This window comes from Salvia splendens, chromosome 1, assembly GCF_004379255.2.
Source record: "Salvia splendens isolate huo1 chromosome 1, SspV2, whole genome shotgun sequence".
Lineage (NCBI taxonomy): Eukaryota > Viridiplantae > Streptophyta > Magnoliopsida > Lamiales > Lamiaceae > Salvia > Salvia splendens.
Genome location: NC_056032.1, coordinates 4691734 through 4700834, shown reverse-complemented (window position 1 = coordinate 4700834; position 9101 = coordinate 4691734).

Below are 9101 nucleotides of genomic sequence, written 5' to 3'. Positions count from 1 at the left end.
AGGAGAAATTTAGAGTTCGGGGACTGGGTACGCCGATCTCCACCGGAATTACGGCTTCAGTGCCGTACACCAGACTATACGGAGTTTCACCGTTGGAGGTTTTGGGTGTAGTTCGATAGGACCATAGGACTTGAGGGAGATTTTCTACCCATTGTCCTTTGGCTTGTTCTAACCGAGCTTTTAACCCTTTCACCAGAATCCGGTTCGTTACTTCCGTTTGTCCGTTTGCTTGGGGATGTGAGACCGAAGTGAACCGCTGTTGAATGTTCAGCTCTTGGCACCAATTCTTGAACGTCTTGTCGGTGAACTGAGTCCCATTATCCGAGATGAGGATGTGGGGTATGCCAAATCGGCACACTATGTTCTTCCAGACGAAGTCCAATGCCTTTGAGCTCGTTATCGTAGCTAATGGTTCAGCCTCCACCCACTTCGTGAAGTAGTCCACGGCAACGATAAGGAATTTCATTTGCCGAGGAGCTTGAGGAAGTGGTCCCACTATGTCTATGCCCCATTGCATGAAAGGCCAAGGGCTTTGCATAGTGTATAGATCGGTCTGCGGCATCCTTGGGACATTTGCATGAATTTGGCACTTCGTACACTTCTTGACGAGCTGCACTGCCTCTTGTACCATGGTTGGCCAATAATATCCCCATCTCAGAACTTTTTTAGCTAAAGCTCTGGCTCCGATGTGGCTACCGCACGATCCTTCATGAACTTCTCTGAGGATGTAGTCCGTCTCTTCTGGTCCTACGCACCGCAATAACGGCTGGAGGTAAGACTTTCTAAAGAGGACTCCTTCATGAAGTTCGTACCGAAGTGCTCGGCACGTGATCTTCCGAGCTTCTCTCTTATCCTCGGGCAATTGTCCTTGATCCAGATACTGCAAGATCGGCGTCATCCAGTTCGGCGAGCTGGATACTGAATGTACCTCGGCTTCATCAATGCTTCGATGCATTAATTCTTCCGCCTTTGAGCTCGGATCTGAGGCCAACTTACTTAAGGTATCTGCTCGGCTATTTTCCGCTCTGGGAATACGGATTATCCGAAAATAGGAGAAACTTCGGCTGATGCTTTGCGCTTTGTCCAAATACTTCTTCATTCTCTCGTCACGGGCTTCACTTGTACCCAACATGTGATTTACTATGACTTGTGAATCACAATGGACTTTGAGAGATTTGACGAGCAGACTTTGCGCTAACTGGAGTCCGGCCAGGAGGGCTTCGTACTCGGCTTCATTATTAGTAGTGGGGAATAGGAACCGAAGTGAGTAGGTTACCTCGTGCCCGTCGGGAGCGACAAGTAGAATACCAGCTCCACTTCCCATCTTGTTTGAAGCTCCATCTACGAATCCGCTCCAGCAGTCCGGCGGCTCTACTTCGGATTCCAAGGGCTGTGCTAGTTCGGCATTGGCAGAATTCTTCTGTTCGGCAATAACAGGAATTGCTTGATCGAACTTTGCTTCCGCAAGAAAATCTGCCAAGGCTTGTCCCTTGATGGCTTTCCGAGGTAGATATTCAATTGTGTGCTCTCCCAACTCTATAGCCCACTTGGCGATTCTGCCTGATGCTTCTGGTTTGGTCAACACTTGCCGAAGTGGCAGATCAGTTAAGACGCATACCTTGTGAGCATAGAAGTATGGCCGCAGTCTCCTTGCTGCATTTACTAATGCCAGAGCAATCTTTTCCAGAGGTTGATACCTGGTTTCTGGACCTCTTAATGCTCGGCTTGTAAAATAGATGGGAAGCTGCTTTAGGCCTTCTTCTCGTACAAGCACCGCGCTGATGGTTTGATCCGATGCCGCTAAGTATAAGAATATTACTTCGGCTTCGGTTGGAGCAGAGAGAATAGGAAGCTCGGCTAGATAACTTTTGAGCTCGTCAAAGGCCTTTTTCTGCTCGGCTCCCCACTCGAACTTTGGTGCCTTTTTCAACACCTTGAAGAACGGCAGTTGCTTTTCGGCTGCTTGGGAAAGGAATCGATTCAGTGCGGCTAGACATCCGGTTAGCCTTTGCACGTCATGTATGGACTTCGGCATTGCCATGTTCTGAACGACTTGAACTTTTGAGGGGTTTGCCTTGAGTCCGTCCTTTGAAACCCAACAACCCAGAAACTTTCCCGAATCTACCAAAAAGGTACACTTTTGGGGATTAAGTTTGAGGTTGGCTTTCTTGAGCACGTCGAGAGTGGACTTGAGGTTGTGCTCGTACTCCGAAGTGCTTTTGCTTTTGACGACTATATCGTCAACATACACTTCGACCTCCTTTCCAATCAGGTGCCGAAAAAGCTTGTCTACCATCCTTTGATAAGTGGCTCCGGCATTCTTTAAACCGAATGGCATCTTTTTATAAGCGAAAATGCCGAAATCAGTAATGAAGGCCGTTTTTGAAGCGTCAATCTCATCCATTAAAACTTGATGGTATCCTTTGTACAGATCAAGAAAACAAAAAATTTCAAAGCCTATCAAAGCTTCTACTTTTTTATCTATGTTCGGAAGGGGATAGCAATCTTTGGGACAGTGCTTATTTAGATCGGTGAAATCTATGCACATCCGCCATCCTCCTTCCTTTTTCTTGATCATGACAGGATTGGCCACCCACGAAGGATACTTCACTTCGAATAACACATCCGCCTTCAATAATTGACAGACTTCGTCATGGATGACTTGACTTCGTTCTGCCGCAAAGAGTCTTTGCTTCTGTTTTATCGGCCGGACTGAAGGATCAATATTTAACCGATGAGTGATTACCTCGGGGGGCACTCCGGTCATGTCCAACGGAGACCATGCAAAGACGTCTTTATACTCCTTGAGGAGCTGGATGGTTTTTTCCCGAAGTAGGGGCGTTCCCGCGAAGCCGATCTTAACCGTTTTGGATGGATCGTCTTCGTACAGCTGAACTGTCATCGAGTTCGGCTCCGGTATGACTTCGGTCATCGCCTCTGACTCCGGCTGCTGTGATTGCTATGCTTGGTGGTGCCGATCTGACTGCTCGGCACTTCTAAGCGCAATTTGCAGACATTCCTTTGCTCTCTTTTGGTCACCTCGGATGACCGCTATCCCTCCTTTAGTAGGGATCTTGATGGTGAGGTGATAGGTGGAGCAAACGGCCCGAACTGTGTTGAGCCAGTCTCTTCCCAGGATGACGTTGTACGGGGACCGAGCTTTCACCACGAAAAACTCAATCATCGTACTGGAGCTAGTAGGCGCTTTCCCCACCGTGATCGGAAGGCTGATAATACCTTCAGGGCGGGTGTCCTCCTGGGTGAAGCTCTTCAGGGGAAGCGGAGCCGGACTGAGCCGAGCTGGGTCCACTTCTAGTTTGTCGAAGCACTCCTTAAAAAGAATGCTAACCGATGCTCCTGTATCCACAAACACCCTGTGGATCAGTTTGTTTGCCACTCCGGCTTGGATGACAATGGCGTCTTGGTGAGGAGAGATGGCCGGGACGGGATCAGCAGCCGAGAACGTAATCACTTCGTCCTGCTTCAGCCTTTTATGCGTTGGCTCCTCTCGATTGGAGCCTCTGCGTTCTGACTTTAGGGACGACTTGGTCTTCCCGGCAGGGAGCGCGTCAATAGTCTGGATTACTCCATCATATTGCGGCTCGTCATCGTCTTCGGGATCCGGCTGCCTTTTCGGATCCTGAGGAGCGCAGTTCGCACCACTCTGCTTTTTATTCTTCTTTGGCTGCTTGCTTCGGTATTTTTTCAATGTCCCTGCCTTCACAAGAACATCGATACCTGCAGCCAAGTTTCTGCACTCCTCAGTATCGTGACCGTGGTCTTGATGGTAGGAGCAGTAGCTATCCTGCGGTCGGCGCGCGGCTGATTTCGTCATCCGCTTTGGCTTTTCGAATAGGTCAGAGTGCAGTTCGAAAATTTCCGCTCTCGGCTTGTTCAGCGGTACGAACTGAGCGGGCGGCTTCTCGGGATTGAGACGAGGTCCCAATCTGTCTTGCACCGGAGCCCTTTGAATTCTTTCAAATGGAGTCCGGCGAGGATGCCCCTGATCGCTATGATCGGGCTTCCTTCTGTCTCCTCGGGTCGATGAGCTGTCTAACGACCGTTTGCGACGGTCTGCCTCATCGGCCCGGGAGTACTGGTCCGCAATGTCCCACATTTCCTGAGCTGTCTGCGGACCGCACTCAACGAGCTTCCTGTAGAGAGCTCCGGGCAGGATTCCATTTTGGAATGCCGAGATGACAAGCAGATCGTTGAGATCGTCTACTTGCAGGCATTCCTTGTGGAATCTTGTCATAAAGTCGCTGATTTTTTCGTCGCGACCTTGACGAATGGAAAGCAGCTGAGCCGAAGTGATTCGGGCTTCCGCTTTCTGAAAGAACCTCCTGTGGAAGGCATCCATTAGATCTCGGTAAGATCTGATGCTGCCCTGGGGGAGGCTATCGAACCACCTTCTCGCGTTCCCGATGAGCAGCTCGGGAAACAGCTTGCACATGTGGACCTCGTTGAGACCCTGGTTCGCCATGTTATATTGATAGCGCCCCAAGAAATCGTGAGGGTCCACGAGCCCGTCGTAAGTCATCGACGGAGTTCGGTAGTTCTGTGGTAGGGGAGTTCGGGTGATGTCGTCCGAGAACGGAGTCTTCAGTGCTCCGTACACGGCGAATCCGATATCTCGTCGGTATGGAGGAGATTGAGTTCTCCTGTGATTCCGGTACCGAGGAGGAACTGGAATATGTGGGGGACGGGGATTCTTTCTCCTGGGAGATGCGACACTACTGCGGTAGTGACTTTCTTGTGCGGAGGGAGAAGGAGAATCCGCCGTTTTCGTCTCCGGCTGCTTTTGGCTTTTTCGCAGGAAGGTTAAGAATTCCTCCTGCTTCGCCTCCAAAAACTGCTTGACAGCCTCATTCAAATCGGGCTGCTGGGAAGACTCAGTGGGACGATTTTTGGAGCGGCTTGTTCCTTCGCCATGAGAACTGGTGGTGGATTTATCCCTAGGCTGTTTTCCAGACCTGTGGGATGGATTGGCTTCCTCCTGGTTCTCACGGGCAGGAATACGGGTACTCTGCGATCTGGTATGCATTTTTTGGGTGGAAAAAATGGATCAAAAATTCGCTTTATCACAAATTTTGTTCTCTGGTTCCCACAGACGGCGCCAGTGATGGATCCGCGAATTTTTGATGTTAGTAAATGCTGGTAGAGAATGAAGACTACGACACAAAGAATTTACGTGGTTCGATTTACTGAAGTAAATCTACGTCCACGGGAAGAAGGGAGGGCAAGATTGTATTGCTTGATCTGGGATTACAGCTTACAACACAGACTTGCTATATGGTATTTTATCTCTAGAGAGCTTAACCCTTTTCTATCTGATCTAAGTTCTATTTATACATTGAACTAAGGTCGTGGTTTGCAGCCCCACTAACAAGATCGTGGGTGAGCAATAACTGCTCAATAACTGCTTCGTACCACTAAACAGATCGTGGGTATAGCGGAGGTCGTGGAGGCCTTTCATGAGTCCACTAACTCCTAGTTCGGTCGAATGCTGAGACCGAACTGCTGGACTTTACCGATCAGCTCTTGCCGATCTGAGAGGAGAGCTTGACTGGTCGGCTTTTACCGAGCTGTAGGCTGAGTCCGAACTCTTTGGTCGTGCCGAACTCTTTGGTGCCGAACAGATACTCTTTCTTGGGCTCTGGGCTGATGGGCCGTCACTGTTATTGGGCTTGCCATTAGGGTTTAGTTCGTACCCCATCACTCTGCGATCTGGTATGCATTTTTTGGGTGGAAAAAATGGATCAAAAATTCGCTTTATCACAAATTTTGTTCTCTGGTTCCCACAGACGGCGCCAGTGATGGATCCGCGAATTTCTGATGTTAGTAAATGCTGGTAGAGAATAAAGACTATGACACAAAGAATTTACGTGGTTCGATTTACTGAAGTAAATCTACGTCCACGGGAAAAAGGGGGGGGGCAAGATTGTATTGCTTGATCTGGGATTACAGCTTACAACACAGACTTGCTATATGAGTTTTTATCTCTAGAGAGCTTAACCCTTTTCTATCTGATCTAAGTTCTATTTATACATTGAACTAAGGTCGTGGTTTGCAGCCCCACTAACAAGATCGTGGGTGAGCAATAACTGCTCAATAACTGCTTCGTACCACTAAATAGATCGTGGGTATAGCGGAGGTCGTGGAGGCCTTTCATGAGTCCACTAACTCCTAGTTCGGTCGAATGCTGAGACCGAACTGCTGGACTTTACCGATCAGCTCTTGCCGATCTGAGAGGAGAGCTTGACTGGTCGGCTTTTACCGAGCTGTAGGCTGAGTCCGAACTCTTTGGTCGTGCCGAACTCTTTGGTGCCGAACAGATACTCTTTCTTGGGCTCTGGGCTGATGGGCCGTCACTGTTATTGGGCTTGCCATTAGGGTTTAGTTCGTACCCCATCAGTTACTATACTATATTATCTGTATCAATTTTTTTATTAAATTTTAATTATTTCAAAATAAATAGTAGTAGTACTAAATTTGTAATCTATTACTCCCATTTAAAATTTTAATTACATTTATAGTTTATTTTATTCAATGTACATGTCAATCATATTCCACGTATCTAGGATTTCTCTATTAAGCTTACTCGCTCGTAAAATAACTTCAAAATATAAAAAAGGAAAAGTGAGATTTTTTTGAAAAATAAGAAAACGTACATCTCTTTTGAGATGAAAAGAATAATTATAAAGTATTTAGTGTATATCTAAGTCTTTTCCTTTAAAACTCTTGGTACTCATTAAATTTTAAAATTTTATTTAGTCATTTAAGCATTTGACATCTAAAAATTGAGCAAACAACCAACTGCTCAAACAAGAGCATCTCCAAGGTTATAAAGTGAAATATACTCTTCTAAAAAGTAACCCATTTTAAAGGAAAAATATATATACAAAGATAAATTATTTTTTAAAAATAAAATAATAGTACAGAATATATTAAAAAATATAAAGTATAATACCTTCTCAAATACATTTCCCCTTGAAGAAGGGTTTTTCATGAAAAGAATGCAAATATGGTAGTTATAAGATTTTACCTCTCCATCAATGGAGAGGTAAAAATATCTCTTCAAAATAGGAAAATGTATGATACATTCTCAAATACCTCTCCCCTTGAAGAATGATTTTTAATGAAAAAAGATAAATATGGTAATTATATTAGTTTATCTCTCCATTTATCTCTTTCATTGGAGATGCTCTCAACTATTACTCGCATTTCAATGCTCAAATTGAAATGAAATTTATTAGTGAAAAAAGTATAGTAATTTGTAGTAGTAAAAAATTAAAAGAGAAAAAGAGGTGGTGAATTGTGAAGAAGGATCAGCAACAGTGCGTAACGGCGCCATTGCCGCGCCGTCCGGCTTCTGTCTTAGTGTGAAAACGAAGCAAATGAGATGATGGACAATTTCTGGCCCACCTTTGACCGCCACGTGTCTGCATTACACCCCAATTCTGACACATTATTTACAGTCCAACACTGTATACAGTCTAGTCTGCATCCACATACCTATAATTAGAAAATCAATACCTAAAAAATACCATTTATATTCAATATTTTACACATGTATTTTAACCGTATATACCATACGCAAACGTTGTGAGTAGACATCGCCATTTGAGGGTGATGGCTGAAACTTCAATGAGATGGTAGAATAATTAATACTCCATCATAATTTTACCAAATGTTATAATAATGTGAAGAAGTTCAAAAAATGTAGAGTACATCATAAAATTGTATACTTCCATTTAAACATACTAGGTGAAAATTATATTGTAGTAATTCGTATAGCATTAATTTTAGAATTCTTTTAGCAATTGAGAAATATCAGAAAAAAATCAAAAGAGTTCGTCCCAATTTTACTCTGAAATGGCACCATTTAATCGATGCGACATCTTAGTTTTATAGTAGTAATTTAATACTGGAAAATATTAGGATGGCATAATTGCAAAAGGTTAACAACATGTACATTACAAGTATTGTGACAATTACGTACGTTCAATATGCATGTAAAATTAGTATTATTTGATGGAGAAAATAGATGAGATTACATTACGATTGCTTAGTAATAATAAACTAATCAATTAAACTTTGAATCATCCATCCAGTTGGATGATTTGGAAGATTAAATGGTAGGCAGAATTACTCGTTTTAAGTCGAATCATATATGCAGAGCAAATATTTTAAATATATTAAATTATTTCATAAGTAAATAAGTAATATCTTATCAAATCACACACCTCTTGTAAAGTTTTGAATTTGCTTCTACTAGCTTGTGAAACAAAATTTACATATAATATTTGAGATTTAATTCAACTAAAAAAATATTTTTAAAAATTAGAATTTTTAATGGTGCATGCTCAATTGTCAAACACCAACAATGAAATTCATTGAGGAGCACACAAACACGAGTAATTTTCCAAGTCTTTAATCTGCAAGAAAAAAAAAATTATTTTTAGAGATATATGTCGCATTTTTTAGGCAACAATGCTTATACTTAAGTTTCCAGCATTGGATATACATGTATACAATTATTCGACCTCACCAAATAAATATTTAGGCGTTTGACTTATGTAACACTGATTATCTTCCCTAGGTTTTGCATATGTAGGAGTATGTATTGTTGTATACCTACATATATGTCATTTATTGATCATCAACAGTGGAGAAAATTCACTAAGTCAAACTATTAGTTCAAACTTCAAAATTCAAACAATTAAAGTTGTAAAGCATTAAATATTTGCGCATCTCAGTACCACTTTTGATATGCCACTTACGGGTTTAAATATTTGATAATGATGATTGATGAGAATGTGGGCCATATAAATTTTCATTAAAACTTAAGCCCATTTTTAGTCGAAGGTGACACAAATGGCCCAAGCCCAACCCAAAAATAATGATTATACTTGTATTAGAATAGAAAGAGAATTATTATCAATTTATCATTGGTGATATGATGTTTTTGTGATTCAGTGACTGCAAGTTTAAACTTCTCAAAAGAAATTTTTAATATGGAAGTGTAAGATGATGTAAATTTAATCACGGAGCCAAATAATAAATTAACTATTTTGCTTAAGAAAAAATTTATTTCTGAC